The sequence below is a fragment of the Crocuta crocuta genome, unplaced genomic scaffold, assembly GCF_008692635.1.
Source record: "Crocuta crocuta isolate KB4526 unplaced genomic scaffold, BGI_CrCroc_1.0 scaffold220, whole genome shotgun sequence".
Taxonomy (NCBI): domain Eukaryota; kingdom Metazoa; phylum Chordata; class Mammalia; order Carnivora; family Hyaenidae; genus Crocuta; species Crocuta crocuta.
Window position 1 is genome coordinate 350,514 of NW_027526949.1, and position 17,085 is coordinate 367,598.

General features: G+C 35.3%; 1 protein-coding gene across 3 annotated transcripts in view; it reads right to left on the reverse strand.

The window, feature by feature from the left end:
• Window positions 1–17,085, reverse strand: part of KCNT2 (potassium sodium-activated channel subfamily T member 2) — a 360,386-nt gene that overhangs the window by 258,158 nt on the left and 85,143 nt on the right. The window lies entirely within an intron of this gene.

Consider the following 17,085-nt stretch of genomic DNA (forward strand, 5'->3'; position numbering starts at 1 on the left):
CCCTCCCTCTCCCCCTCTCTCTCTCTCTCTCTCTCTCTCTCTCTCTCTCTCTCTCTCTCTCTCTCTCTCTCTCTCTCTCTCTCGGGCTCTCTCTCTCTCTTGCTCTCTCTCTCTCTATCAAAAATTTAAAAAAATTAAAAAATTTTTAAGACATAATTAAAATTTTCAAAATATTGAGTGAAAAGAAATATTATGTTCCTGATTTGTTAATGATCATTTGAAATTTTAATTAAATGGTCTCAAATATATTTATTTATTATATGCTATGATTCCAAAATAGCTACAAACACACTTTAATGTTTACACAAACATTAGACTTAATCTCATCTTTCCTAATATCACAAAATGTTGATAATGTAATCTGTATAAGCTAGAAGCCTTATTTTGTAACTGTATTTTGTAACTCTTAATCTCCTTTACCAAATAGGAGATGCAAAATAGCACTTCCTAACCCTCATCCCCTCTGGCAACTACCATTCTTTTCTCCATATCTCTGAATTTTGTTCCATTTTGTTTGTTCATTTGTTCCATTTTTTTAGATTACAAATTTAAGTAAAATTCCAGAATCAAAATAAGTAATGGGGATGTGATGTACAATAGGGTGATACAGTCAATAATAATGAACTGCAAATTTGAAAATTGATAAGAAAGTTAATCTTAGGGGTGCCTGGGTGGCTCAGTGGGCTAAACAGCCAACTTGATCTCAGCTCAGGTCATGATCTCAAGGTTCATGAGATCAGGCCCCACATCAGGCTCTGAGCTGACAACACAGAGACTGTTTGGCATTCTGTCTCTCCCTCTCTCTCTGCCCCTCCCCCACTTGCGCTCTTGCTGTCTCTCAAAATAAATTAATAAACATTTTTAAAAAAAGAGTAAATCTTAGTTCTCATCACAAGAAATGTTTTTCAACTCTGGTGATAGATGGTAACTAGATTTATTATGGTGATCATTGAATACAAATGCCATTATGTTTACATCTGAAACTAGTATAATGTTGTATGTCAGCTATACTTCAATAAAATAATTGCAGTATTCTCTAGCAGAACACTTACATATGCATCTTGATATGCATATACACACTCCCACACACATACACAAACTTACATACTCACACACACTATAAAAGTGAATGCACACAGAGACACAGAACTCCAGCAGTATCTTAGAAATCCATCACTGAGTCTGTTGCCCTCATTTTTTTATTGAAAAAGCAGTTCACTTTAAATATAGTAATTGTAACACCAATACCAAGCTAAATTATTTCAAATTTGGTATGGATAGAAAAGGAAATCTGAAAGGGCATATGGCTATTACACAAGTAATTCAGCAAAGACCATGCAGATTTGCTCTTGAGTTAACAAATATTTAAGAATAGAAGTCCATCCTTCTGATAATATCTGAAGTTCAGTACTGGGCATATAACAAAGATTTAACTAAAATGAGATCATTTAAAGCCTGATGCAAAATAATGAGATTCTGGGAAGTGTCTCATATGAGGACAAGTTTAAGGAAATGGAAATGTTTAGCCTAAATATGAAGAGTTAGCAGTTAACATAAAGGCTGTCTTTCTTTTTTTTTTTTTTTTAATATTTATTTACTTTTGAGAGAGAGAAAGAGAGAGACAGACTGCTAGTGGGGGAGGGGTAGAGGGAGAGGGAGACACAGAATCAGAAGCAGGCTCTAGGCTCTGAGCTGTCAGCACAGAGCCCAATGTAGAGCTCAAACTCACTAGCCTTGGGATAGATAGGGCACTCTATCAACTGAACAACCCAGGCACCCCAAAGGCTGTCTTTAAATATTAACATGGTTATCATTAGTAACATGAGATGACTCATCACATGATGCTCCATTGTACATAATTAATCATAGAGAAATAGGAGAATTAGGAATGAGATTACTCAATTATGAAATGATCATCATTGTGAAGTGGAGAGCCCTCCAAAATATATAATTGTGCCAAAGACTAGAACAGCTTGTAATTCAGTGACTGTTTTTTTTCCTGATACAGATAATTTTGCATGAGACAAATTCTCTCATTAAATGACTTCCAGATTCCTTTCTCATTATAATATTACACGAAGTAAAACTCTTAATTAATCTAGTTCTTTAACAGAGTTTAGTGTTTATCCTTCTGAATTTTTTCATGATTTTATTTTAAATATCCTGTTAGTACTTCCCTTTCCAGTTTAAATGTGCTTTTCCTTTTTTCCTTCTACATTTTCCTTCCCTTCCTCCTCTCCTCCCTTCCTTCTAAACCCTCTCTTCCCATCTAACTTTATCTGAATTTACCTCCATCCAAATAGGTCAACATAGTGCACTCTTCTTGGACTTTGCCCAGATACTCAGAGTTTTAATCACATTTACCCCAATATAAGAGTGGAATTATGATTGTATTTAATCAAAATAAAGTAGAAATGTAGAAATAAAGTAGAAATACCAGGTGGTATCATCTCCTACTGATATATTTTCATTGTTTAATAATATTAGCTTTATATTGGTCAACAACAGTTTATTGTTTGATTTGCATAGATACTATATTTCTTTGTAACAAATATTTATTTCTGGATATTTTATAATTTTGGTTGCTATTTTTAAAGGGTTTTGTTCCAACCTTTAACTTTCGGTTTTGGTATTGTAAATGGCTACCATGTTGAATCCCTTTATGTGCAATATGTTTTTTCATGTTTATTGCTTGGGTACTCTAGGCGGATAATCATGCCATCTAAAAATTTCCAATATTGTATTTACATTTAACTGTTATTATGTTGACTAGCACTTATTGAAGAAAAAATATCAACTGTGGTGTGCATTCTTAAAAGGTTTCTTATGCTTTAGCAATAATTATACTGTTGACCCTGGAGTTGCAATAAATATTTATATTTTACACCAAAAATCATATGAGGAGTGCAGGGATATTGATAGTTATCAACAACCTATCTTGACTCTCTCAAACTGATAGTATCTTGCTGGGATTTTTTTTTTTTTTTTTGACATTGAGTTGATGAATTATTTCAACAGATTTTCTATTATGCAATTTTTCAGGTACTTACTGGTGGATTCAATTTCGTATCCTTTTAGTTTTTCTTCTATAGTCTTAACTAAGATTTATGTACTATCATCTTTAGATTATCCTGATATCTTCAAATACACATTGAAAAACTCTCCAGGTTTTTCTACAGTCTGAAACAATTTTAAAAACTACAGACACATTCTGTAATAAGCATTGTCAATTTGCCTTAATATTGATTTTAATTGGTTACTTTTTCTTCCTCATTCTGTTGCTCTGGTTACTTGAATTTAGTATAAAAATCATGCAGATTCTTGCTAAAAGCCAATTTCCTTGTTTCACTCTTAAAATTCCTTTTCACTAACTCTAAAGTGAGTTAACTCTAAAGTAAGGCCTCACCATTTTAACCACACAAAAATAATTCTGACCTACGCTGTCCACACATTGTTCTTTCAGAAACACTATTTCACTTTTTTCAAGGCTAATAATGCCTTGGGCTGTGTTTAGGATGTCAAACCTTTGCAGGGGTGCCTGGGTGGCTCAGTTGGTTAAGCGTACAACTCTTGATTTTGGCTCAGGTCATGATCTTCAGGTTCATGGATCTGAGCCTTACATCAGGCTCTGCACGGACAGTGTAAAGACTGCTTGGAATACTCTCTACTTCTCTCTGCCCCTATCTCGCTCATGCTTACCTTCTTTCTCTTTCAAAATAAATAAATAGATAAATAAACAAACAAACAAACAAATAAAAACTTAAGAATAAAACACCTTTGCCAATATTCTCTTTGGAACTTGCAGTCGATATACATAACTAGCAAAAGAAAACTCTTCTATATTTCTGCTTGGTACTGCTTCCTTCCTGCCTCCCTCTAATTCTGCAATATCAGTCAGGAGTCTGTGCATGAGTATTTTATGACTATAACCATTTCAAACAAGGTAGTATCTTCCTGGACTTTCTTGTCTAGCAGGCAGGTTCAGTGGATACGTGTTAGTCTCTCTATTTATTTCTTGGTGGTCGTTTTTCTTTGGAAAATCTACATTTAGACATCAAATTAATGTATATAGCTCCACTGCAGTTCCCACGTCTAAGAACTTTTCACCTGGCATCATTTCTATGCTTTTAAGTTGGCGCATCTTTCTAATTACAGGCTTGGTGCTCTGACTCAAAGACTAAAGAGAAAAAGTAAAATCTCTCCATATACTATTGCCAAGCTTTTCTCACTTTATTCCCACTACTACTAACTTTAAATGGGGTTTATAGTTATGAGAATTACAACTTTCCAAATACACATTACTGTGAATGTGTACCTTATTTTCTTTAAAATCATTGTTATGCACCAAACTGTGTCCCCCTAAAAAAATATATATTGAAGTCCTAACCCAAGTATCTCATTATGTGACCTTATGTGGGAATAAGTCATTGCAGACATAATTATTTAAATTAAGATGAGGTCATATGGGAGTAGGTTGAGTCCTTAATCCAATACCACCGGTGTCTTTATTAGAGGAAAATTTGGACAACTGACATAGAAGAAAAACGGCCATGTAAAGACAGAGACAGTGACTGGAGTTTTAGGGCCATAATCCCAGGACTACCTGGGGTACAAGAGGCTGAAAAGGCAAGCAAGGATTCTTCCTCAGAGACTGAAGAGAGCATAGCACTACCAACAACTTTATTTCAAACTTCGTTACTCTAGAGCTGAGCGTTAATAAACCTCTGTTGTTGTTAGGCACATAGTTTCTGGTTTTTGGTTATGACAATCCTTCTAAACTAATACAGTCATTTTCTATGATGGTGACAGTAGCATTTCTCAGTTCTATGAAATAAATCCATTAGAATGTTAAGTTCTAAGAGGGCCAGGACTGTATTGTTTTGTTCATGCTTGCATCTTTAGCATGTCACATTATTCCTTGGGACCTTTTAGGCATTCACTATGACTGATTGAAGGCCTGAATGAAAGGGTAGGGTGGTCCCCAGTTCTATCTTTGGTACAAACCTTACGGACCTTCTGTGGATAGTATGGTAGGAGAGATAAAAAGCACTGGGGCGCCTGGGTGACTCAGTTGGTTAAGCATCCGACTTCGGCTCAAGTCACGATGTTGCAGTTTGTGAGCTGGATGCCTGCATTGGGCTCTGTGCTAACAGCTTACAGCCTGGAGCCTGCTTTGGATTGTGATTCCCTCTTTCTCTGCTCCTCCTCCACTCGTGCTCTGTCTCTCTCTGTCTCTCAAAAATAAATAAACGTTAAAATTTTTTAAAAAAAGAAAAAAATCATTTTCCTTTCCTTCTATAAATTATAACTATTTGAGTATGTAAGACCCGGTTTTGCAGTAAGCTCGATCTTTAGAAGCTACTTCTTATTCCAACTTGATCTTCCTTATAATTAAAAATAATTCCTTATAGGTTTCTAACTTTTTTCAATTTTATTAATTTAGATTTATTTATTCGCCCTATCTCCCCATGATTTTATGAATATTTAAAAAATATATATACTATCTAACTTAATTATTGCAATATTGCTATGACTTGAGTAAGGCAGTCATCAGTTTTATGTTATAGAAAAAGATACTTTAATTCAAAGAATTTTAGTGAATTGCCCAAATTCAGAGCTAGTACTGGGGCAGAATTGGGACATTGCTCTTTCTGCCAGAGACCGAAACTGCACAGGTCATCCCTGATGGCAAGGCCCAGGGAAACACCTGTGTGGAAGGACTGCACAGGTCATCCCTGATGGCAAGGCCCAGGGAGGAGACTGCAAGGCAGTCAGAAAACCCCCGGAAGAATTGTTCTTCTCTACTTTGTCTGTACCTGTTACTCTCACTTCTGCTGTTAGTCTATTCTAGGGTTAATTTGAAACCAGNCTTTCCATTACTCCTTCTTGTCTCCTGCTTCCTCATCAGTTGACTCATCAGAGTTCTAGGTCATTTGTAAAATATTACAAAAGAGTATTGCAAACACCACACCCACTGAGGGATAAATACAAGTATTTGTTTAGTTCTGCCCTTTGAATATTGACTTTAAACCAGATTTCTATTTCCAAATATTGACTCCTAACTTCTGGTAACTAAATTATTTAATACAGCAACCATTCAAAGGGAGCCTTGTAAAAAAAAAAAAAAGAAAAGAAAAAGAAAGAAAAGAATAAGCCTACATTCAATTCTTCATCTTAAAAAAATAGTTTCACCAGTTCATGCTCAAGTGCTTCCAAGGGGTTTCTGTCTAGCTTCCAACCTTTACTACATGTACAAAAATAAGTTCACTTTAAATGCTCTGAAGTCCCTTCTAAATTTCCCAGCCTCTTTTTGCCCATCCAATTACTTTCATAATTACTCAAACCTAATTTTCTTACCTTCTTTAAGTTGGTAACATCTTGTGAGGACTCAGAGATTAATTCTGATTACTTTCAATAGCATTCTCTTATTTTTAAAATATTTTTAATATTTATTTATTTTTGATAGACAAAGAGACAGAGCATGAGCAGGGGAGGGGAAGAGATAGAGGGAGACACAGAATCCAAAGCAGGCCCTAAGTGTCCATCAGCTGATAAATGGCTCAAGAAGATGTGGTTTATCTACACAATGGAATACTACATGGCAATGAGAAAGAATGAAATCTGGCCATTTGTAGCAACATGGATGGACCTTGAGGGTGTTATGCTGAGTAAAATAAGTCAGGCAGAGAAGGACAGATACCATATGTTTACACATATAGGTGGGTTAGGAGGAACTTGACAGAGGACCATGGGGGAGGAGAAGGGGAAAAATAGTTGGGGAGAGGGAGGCAAACCATGAGAGACTCTTGAATGATGAGAACAAACTGAAGGCTGATGGGGGTAGGGGAGAGGGAAGGGGGTTGATGGGCATGGAGGAGGGCACGTGTTGGGATGAGCACTGGGTGTTATATGTAAACCAACTTGACAATAAACTATTTAAGAAAAAAATAAAAAATTTTTAAAAATTTAAAAAAGAATCCAAAGCAGGCTCCAGGCTCCCAGCTGTCAGGATAGAGCTTGACACAGCTCAAACTCATGAACCATGAGATCTAACCAACTAAGTCGAAGTCAGACATTTAACCAACTGAGCCACCCAGGTGCCCCAACATTCTCTGATTTTTAAAATGAAATTTAAAACAATATCATTTTTTGAAAAATAACCTAGGTAGTATAGATACATACTCACAATACCTATACACACATATACACACATATATGTGTATCTGTGTGTTTGAATGTATATATAGTAGCGATGTACTAGTAATGAGGAAAGAATCTAAGGGTGCTAATCACTTACCAATTTTCTTTCATTATGGATAATGCTGATAGCTCTTCAATAATTGCATTTATGCTCTTATCACTCCCTGGTAATCAAGGCTGGCAGGTAGCAGGAAATACACAATTGTGGTTTCCATGGTAAAACACATTACAAGTCCACCCAAGAGTACTTTTGTATTCAAGTCTCTCTTAGTTAGAAAACTCATGTGCTCATGTGCAGTGTTCATTTGCAAGGTCAACTGTCTGTACTTCCTCATTATTTAAAATAATTAAAGGTAGGCAACCCAATTTAACTTAACTTTGCATGGGAAGCAAAACATAAAGGAAGCTAGGATATGTTTAAAGGTACATTTTTTCAATCTTAAATTGAAAGGAGATTTTGCCTCTTCATACCCCCACCCAACTGCATAAGCTGGGTGCAGGCCTAGTTCAAGCCATTAAAAAAAGAAAAGAGAAAAGAAGAAAGGAGAGGGAAGGGGAGGGGAGGGGAGGGGAGGAAAAAGGGGAGAAGGGAAAAGGAAGAGGGAAAAAAGGAAGAGGAGGAGGGGGAGGGGAGAAGAGGAGAGGAGAGACAAAAATTGCAAACAGAACATTTATTTATTTTTATTCTAAGTATATAATAAAAAGTAGCAAAAATATACAGCATTTAGACTTGTAGTAAACTGTGTTTGATAAGTATTATAAATCTTTTCCACCACCACCTCAAAAACAGATCAGATGCTTTAAGATCATGTCCATTTCTTTTCTCTCACCTCAACTCTACTTCTTCCCATTACACTTATACACACACACACACACACACACACGCCCCCAAGATAAATACATACATGCATGTGTACACATACATGCATGAACACACACATATATATGCATGCATACATATACACATACATTCTGGAAGTATAAAGCTGTTAGCTCCAGAAAGGCTTATAAGCTTACATAACATGGCTAAGACACCATAGCTCCACCACAAACCTAACAGCCTCCCAGTCAAAACTCGTAACAACTACATCGTGTAAATCCTTTTTTCTTTTTCTCTATACTTGTAAGAAGAGGATATAAGGTGCCATCTAATCTCTAACTCAGATTGGAATAGTGCACTCAATCATTTTAAAACCTTGACAAAAAATATAATGGTGTTCATGTAGCCCAGGATTGCTAGGAATGGCATGGTTAAATAGCAAAATGCAGTTTGGTGAGGGGGAAAAATGTGTGTTTTCAAAGAGGGGTCCAATGGATCTGAATAGTCAAGTCATGTTCAACAGATGCTACTTGTTAGTGTGAATCCAGAAATTACATGAAGACACTCATGTACAGTGAAAGAAGCACCTTTTAACTAATATAATTATTTGCACCAATGACATGAGACTTTAAATCTACCCTCCAAGCAACTCTTTCATTTGGCATTCATAAGGAGAAGTTATATTTCAATAATGGGCACAGCTCACCAGGACACATATGTTTCTTTAGGATATTCTAGTACTTAGTACTCATAACTCAGGCAAAAATAACATATATAACTTGAAATAGGTAGTCATATTAAGTTAGATATATTTAAAGATAAGGTGACACAATTTGGAGGAAGAAGGGAAAACAGTCACAAATAGAATTTCACTCCATAAATTTTGACAGTAAAACTAATGGGTTTTCTAGGGAAATTGACTTTTTTCCTGCAGTAGTTTGTATGTTTATTTCTTTGTTTATTTCATAGTACAGTATAAGGATTAAGAGGGATAACAGCATGGACTTTGGAATCAGATTATATGTACTTGATTATCAAATTTGCTAAATTTTAATTCTTGTACAATGCAGTTATTACTTCTATCAACAGAATTGTTACGAATACTAAGGAAGATACTTTATATATGAGCCTACAAAACTGATTAACTGCAACTAATAACTTTTTCTGGTGTGTTGGTAATAAAGAAAGAATAAGCATTTATAATTGGAAGAACAGAAACTATGGGTTACTTATATCAATTTGATGCAGTTAATTCTTCCAAGAAATACTTCCTCAAAAAAAATAAGGCTGTAAGGCAATAAATAACTTCATTGTTTACTTCTGAAAATTCCTACAGATCAATTTATTGGAGACAATAGTCTGTCCACCTAGGCAAATGCATCACTTTTCTGCAAAGACTACTCATTAAGACTTGCATTGTTTTTGTACTCATTATTCATTAAGACTTCAAAACGCTCACTTTGCTGTGCCCACTAGTTCCAAATGATTTATCATGAAAGTTGACCATTCCAAATCCTTCTCACTTTGAAAGATCCTCCTTACACCACTTGAGCCCTGATTCAAAAAGCCTAATAAATATCTCACTTCTAACATCATCTTTTGAAACACTGCTAATGCTTACTCACTCACTTCAGGGAGCTTAAATAAGTTTAGTATTGCTTCATTAATAAATATTTAGTGCCAGTTCAATTTATACAACAGTATAAAGGGAACCATACTACATCTGCTTCTTTATAACTTAATTATTTTTACTTAAACATAGAAGACGCAGGCCTAGATCATCATTTTTATTTAAAGTTTTCTTTTTTTTTTTAATTTTATTTCTGAGAGAGAGACAGCATGAGCAAGAGAGGGTCAGAGAGACAGGGAGACACAGAATCTGAAGCAGGCTCCAGGCTCTGAGCTGTCAGCACAGAGCCCGACACGGGGCTCGAAACCACGAACTGTGAGATCATGACCATAGCCGAAGTCAGACGCTTAACCAACTGAGCCACCCAGGTGCCCCAAGATCTTCATTTTTAATTATTACATGATAATTCTTCTGTATATTCATCTATGTTAACAATACACTGTTTTTTCACAAATTTCTTATATACATAAATAGATCTTTAGGTTTTGTTTGTTTGCTATTTTAAAAAAATTAAAGAAAAATATCTATATTATCTAATAAATATAAATAAATAATAAATACATTTCTATAGTTTCACTAAATAATGTGAAAGTTAAATGTCAAATTAGTTTTAAATTTATGTATAGGGCAAAGAATACAGCAGTAATTGAAAATCTAGTTATCATCTTAGCATTTTAAATTTTTTTTTATGTTTTATTTATTTCTGAGAGAGACAGACAGCATGAGCAGGGGAGGGTCAGAGAGAGAGGGGGATACAGAATCCGAAACAGGCTCCAGACTCTGAGCTGGCTGTCGGCACAGAGCCTGATGCAGGGCTCGAACCCACGAACTGTGAGATCATGACCTGAGCCAAAGTCGGATGCTTAACTGACTGAGCCACCCTGGCGCCCCTCATCTTAGCATTTTAATAGTGAAATCAAGTTCTCCCATGGAATGTTCCCAATACATTTTCCCCAAACTGTCTGAGAAGGTAGATAATGAATGACACAGTCAAAATATGAAAATATTATACTAGAAAAAAAGTTGATGTCAGTTTTGCCAGAAAAATTATCCAAATTTAGAAATAGGAAAAGAGATTGTTGTATGTTCTTTCAGTGAAATGCTGAACTCGACTTTCTATTTTCTGTGCAATTTTACAACTGTGAGAGAGCAGACATTAGTGTGCAGAGTTGTGTAATAAATATGCAAAGAATTGGCACCTAATATAAGAGATAACTCCACAGATTAAAAATGACTGCCCTGGAGGACTTTTGGTACTAACTTGGCAATCTTATTGCCTAGTAATACCTAGTTTCTTAAATGTTTTGTGGACCAATTTTAAAGTATTACTGCTTTTCTCATTAATTAATGAGTTGAGTATTATATTTGATGTTTTCATTTTATAATTGTACGAGGGACATGGCTTTCAATCTATTGAAAATTATGTTTTAATAGCTCTTCCTCAAATTAATAAGAATTTCTTGTGAATCTTCAGTATAATTTAAAATGCTATCACTTTGGAAAACAATTTGGTATTTACATTATAAAATAATCCACAGGGGCGCCTGGGTGGCTCAGTCAGTTAAGTGTCTGACTTCGGCTCAGGGCATGATCTCATGGTTCCTGGGTTCGAGCCCCGCATTGGGCTCTGTGCTGACAGCTAATTCAGAGCCTGGAGGCTATTTCAGATTCTGTGTCTCCCTCTCTCTCTGATCCTCCCCTGCTCAACTGTCTCTCTCTCTCAGAAAAACAAAAACAAAAACATTATATTATAAAATAATCCACAGATTCTATAAAATCCCAATCAAAATCACATAGGGAATTTTGTGGAGCTTTATAAACTGATTCTATAGAAGTAAAAGATCAAACTGAACAAGAATAAAGAGTAAATATTTGCCCTACCTTATATCTAAACTAATTATGATGCTACAGTAATTAAGACATTATAAAAGGGGCACAAAGACAAACTGATTAGTGAAATAAAACAGAGTTGAGAAATTGATTCATTGTATATATTTAATATTAATATATAACAAAAGTAGTATGACAGATAAATAAGGAAAACAAAGAAAGTATTCACAAAAGGATTAAATAGATAAACAAACAAATAAATAGGAAAAATAATTATCTTGGACCCCTATCTCACAATTTATGGATTAAATTACATCCAGGCAGGTTAAGGAAACTTCTAAATTCTTATTTAAAAAATAACAGTGAATATTTTTTTGACCTTTGAATAGTCAGAGTACTTAAGATACAAAAACATAATATCATAAAATATGTATAAAATGTTTGCCTGGAAAAGTAAGAGTATAAATCAATAAGTAACTTCAAGGATGGCCTCACGACATTTGTATAGCTTACTTTATAAATTTTTTTTAAAAATTTTTTAAATGTTTTATTTATTTTTGAGACAGAGAGAGACACAGCATGAACAGGGTATGGGCAGAGAGAGAGGGAGACACAGAATCCTAAGCAGGCTCCAGGCTCTGAGCTAGCTGACTGTCAGCACAGAGCCCAACGCGGGGCTTCAAACCACGAACGTGAGATCATGACCTGAGCTGAAGTCGGAGTCTTAACCGACTGAGCCACCCAGGCACCCCTTACTTTATAAATTTTAAATTAATTTTAAAGAGAGTGAAAAACAAATTCACAGCCAGGAGAAGATATTTTGATACAAAACCAATAAAGTTTAAAAATCAAGAATATATGAAGAATCTTTAACATATCATTAAGGAAATGACAAGTGTGTGGCCAGAAGATATGAAATGGCATTTTAGAGAAAAGGAGCTATACTGGCTAATAAACTAAGGAAGAAATTTTCAACCTTATCAGTACTCAAGAAAAGGCAAATAAGACTACAGTGAGATAACATTTTATATCCATTTGGAAAAATCAAGAATAACACATAACAATGCCAAATGTTGAAGAGAACGTGAATAAAAGGGTTTATTAATTGTTGGTGAAGCGTAAGTTGGTGACATCACTTTGGGATACAATTTGGCATTATCTAATAAAATTTAATATTCATATATTGGCAGTTCAGTCATTCTAATCTTGGACAAAGGCCATAGTGATATTTACACACATGCACTAAGATGCATGTACAGGAAGGGTCAAAAAAAAAAAAAAAGCACTGTTCTTGAGAGCAAAAAGAAAAACCGGATGTAATTCAAATATCCATTTACATGGATATGGGTAAATTCTGGCATATTTATGCAATGAAATAATGCAGTAAAAGATAATGAACTATGGCTATCTGCCACAATAAGAATGGATCTTAGTAACAGAACATGGAATGTAAGAAGCAAGTCTAAAAAGACTACAATACGTGCAGCATGCTAGCCATGAACTTTTAAGTTCAAAAATATCTAAAACCAAACAATAACTTGTTGAGGCATACACATAATCTGTTAAACTATATTTTTTAAAAGCAAGTAAATGAAAAGTCAAAATATCGACTGTAATGACTTCTGGGAGGAAGACAGGGAAGAGAGTAGAGTAATCCAGAGTTGCTGTAAATTATTAATAAAGTATTAGTTCTTTGATTGTCGATAGGTATCTATATATCATTAATAAATTATTAACAAATTAAGGAATAAGTGAATGAAATAACACTGTGCAACAAACTAAGAACTACAACTAAACTAATTCTGAACCTCTGGGGACACAAGAAAATCTCAAATATCTTATATTTTTAAAAAGATGTGAGAGGGACTCAAGGATACTATATGAGAAGAAATTCCAATAGTCTACCAAATAAGTGTAGGAGTCAAATCTTTAACGCAGGGAGGAATTGGTAGGGGGCGATAGAGAACAGGATTAGCAAGCTTGGATGGGAAGAGAGACACATGAAGGGACTTTTCTGATGTTAAGAAATAGCAGGTTCAAAGGGAAAAATTGTGTGGGAAAAAAAGTAGTATATTCAGGGGCTTCAAAAAAGTTAAAATGGTTAAAGCATCACGTAGTAGCAATATGTGAAAACAGAAAGACAGAAATCAACTTGAATAGAAGCCAAAAAATGTATTAATAAACATGGACAATAACATTATCAGGAGAAACCACTTATTGAAAATGTCCAGACACTATACTGAGCACAAAGATGTATTGCCACACTTAATTTTCAAGATAAACTGTTAACAGGTACTATTAATGTCTCCATTTTACAGATTAGGGGACAAAGGCATTTGCCCAAAGTCACACAAATAATACCTGGTGGACCTAGGTGTGAAACTAGGCAGTCTAACTCTAGCGCACATACTTAACCTGATTACATATGAGCTTGACCAAGAAAGAAAAAACTTATATGAATCAAATTTACCTTTTCTGCTATTTTTATTGAGATATAACTGCCATACAACATTATGTTACTTTCAGGCACTTAACATAATGATTTGATATTTGTGTATACTATGAAATAATCATCACAATAAATCTAGATAACATTCATCATCACATAGTTACAAATTTCTTTCTTGTGAGGAAAACTTTTAAGATCCACTCTCTTAGCAAATTTCAAATATGCCATAGTTCAGTATGTAAATATAACTATGCTACAATAAATATGCTATTAAGTATTATTAACAATAGTCAACATGGTTACATTACATTACATACATGATTTATTCATTTTATAGCTGGAAGTTTGTACCTTTTAACCACCTTCAACTCAAATTTTCCTTTTCATTTCTTAAACTGTTTTTTTTTCTTATTTTATAGTATGCTGAAACAGATTATAAAATATACTACAATAGCTGATAGACATTTGAGGAATTTTTTTTAACAAAATTTATTTACACATACAAAAAATGCTTAACAACTTCAGTTTCAACTACTTTCATAGTAAATATTATTCCATAACACTGTATCATGTTAACTAGCATATAATCTGATATGGTAAACATGGAAATGTAGCACCCCAATCGCTCTCCTTCAATAATTGCTGATAATTTCCAGCTGTCAGCTGCATCATGGTCTGTCACAGGTACAGTGAGCCACCTTACCTGAGGTCACACCTTTCTCAGGACAGCGTGCAACCCAAATCCCCTATCAAGATCTGCTTCTAAAGAATTAAAACCAGAGATTCTGTGTCTCCCTCTCTGACCCTCCCCTGCTCATGCTGCCTCTCTCTCTCTTTCTCTCAGAAATAAATAAAATATTTTTAAAAAAAGAACTAAAACCAGAGACACTGGCAATTACTTTACATAGATTGTTTACGAGTTTAATGGTTCCTCAACTTGATCAAAAAGCAAGCAATTGATTGCGATTAAATTGGCAATATACCAATAACATCAAATTGCTTTATCACAAGAAGTATTTCAATTGAGGATTTTGCTTCTGACCATGTGGTAGAACAGATGTCCTATACACATAAAGACACACAGATACACACATATCGCTACACACACACACACACACACACACACACACACACACACACACACACCCATACCCCACCCCATTTTTTAACATGTATGGCTTACGTGGTAAGAAAGTAAGAGAAATCCTTAGAAGCCAGAAAATAAACAAGAAAATAAGAATCCAGTGAAGTAAGCTAGCAGTAAAGCTGCTGTTTACCCTGGTGCTAGCTGTGAATTTCTGATGGCATAGAATTTGAATTTTGACAGGCAGAAAATTTGTCAATGGAATCTCCCATCCCCCTCCCCCCCACAAAGAGCTCCCAAGGAATCCCCATTTAAAAAAGAATCCTGAAAGGCAACATCATCAGTGCATGAACTAAGAAAAATCCCTTACAGCAGATAAAGATGGTGAATGCACTTGGCCATCTTGGACATGGTTCCGAGTGGTATTGAAAGGAAGGAAGAGATAATGAGACTTGCCGTATTATTTTCCTAGGGCTGTCATAACAAAATACCACAGAATGGGTGGCTTAAACAATGGACATTTATTTTCTCACAGTTCTGGAGTCTAAAAGTCCAAGATCTAGGTGCTGGCAGGGATGATTTCTCCTTGGGGGACAGATGACACCTTCTGACTGTCCTCACAAGGTCTTTCCTCTGTGTTCAAGCATCGCTGGTGTGTTCAAGTTTCCTTTCTTACAAAGACACCACTCAGACTGGATAAGAGCCCACTCTGATAGTCTCATTTTAACTTAATTACCCATTAAAGGCCTTATCTCCAAATATAGCCACATTCTGAAGTACTGTACTAGATTAGGGCTTCAAAATGAATTTTGCAAGGCACAACTCAGCCCATGACACTTACTAACAATAAGCCTGAAATCACTGACTTTAATTCCTCACCTCTTGTCCTTTCTTATGCCTATTCCACCTCATCACCAAATCTACAATTAGCAAGGTCACTGCTGACATCTTTATGGCAAAATAAAAAATCAGGTTATCAGTCCTCATCTTAAGTACCCTATTGGCATTTGTATAGCTGATCACTTCTTCATCCTTGAACCACTTTCTTCACTTGACTTGTTTTCTTTCTACCTTACAGTTTACCCCTTCTGAGTATCCTTGGCTTGTTCTTTCTCTTCCATTTTTAAAAATCATCTCTTTGTGGCATCTGGGTGGCTCAGTCTTTTAAGCATCCAACCTCAGCTCATCATGATCTCTCAGCCATTGAGTTTGACCCTGCATTGGGTTCTGTGCTGACAGCTCAGAGGCTAGAGCCTGCTTCAGATTCTGCATCTCCATCTCTCTCTGCCCCCCCCTCTCAAAAATAAATAGAAATTTAAAACAGCATTTCTTTTATAACTATAATCAAAGTGTAATCAAGGGGCATCTGGGTGGCTCATCCAACTTTGTCTTGGGTCATGATCTCATGGTTCAAGGACTCGAGCCCCGCATCAGGCTCTGTGCTGACAGCTCAGAGCTTGGAGCCTGCTTCAGATTCTGGGTCTCTCTGCCCCTCCCCTGCTTGCACTCTGTCTCACTCTCAAAAATAAATACACATGAAAAAAATTTTTAACCCATCTATATGCCCAAGATTGTCAAATTTATATATCCAGCCTAGGCCTCTCCCCCAAAGTCATACATTTAACTATCTATTCAACTTTTTTACTTGGGTCACTGGTGGACATCTCCAACTCAGCATAATCAAACCAAACTTCCTAATTTCCTTCCCTAACATCTCCCAGTCTGAGATGATGCCAAATTCATTCTTCTGGTGGTCAAGACAAATGTCAAATGAATTCTCTTTTCATTTGAGCGCATATTAGTATTGTTCTCTAGCATTCTTTGAGTAATAAAGAAATCTTTTAGCATAATAAGAAAGAAGGAAAAAAATGCTTGTAACGAATATGTTCAGTCAATGACCCAACTTGTACGAATGACCTATAGATATTTAAACTTACTTTCAGGTTAAAATCTGTTTTCTAAGGCAAGCCATGGAAAAAAAAACAAACTTTCAGTGATAAATAGAAATATTGAACCCAAATGGAAGCACCTTTTATGTATCAATCTACAAAAATAGCTGCAAAATATTTCAC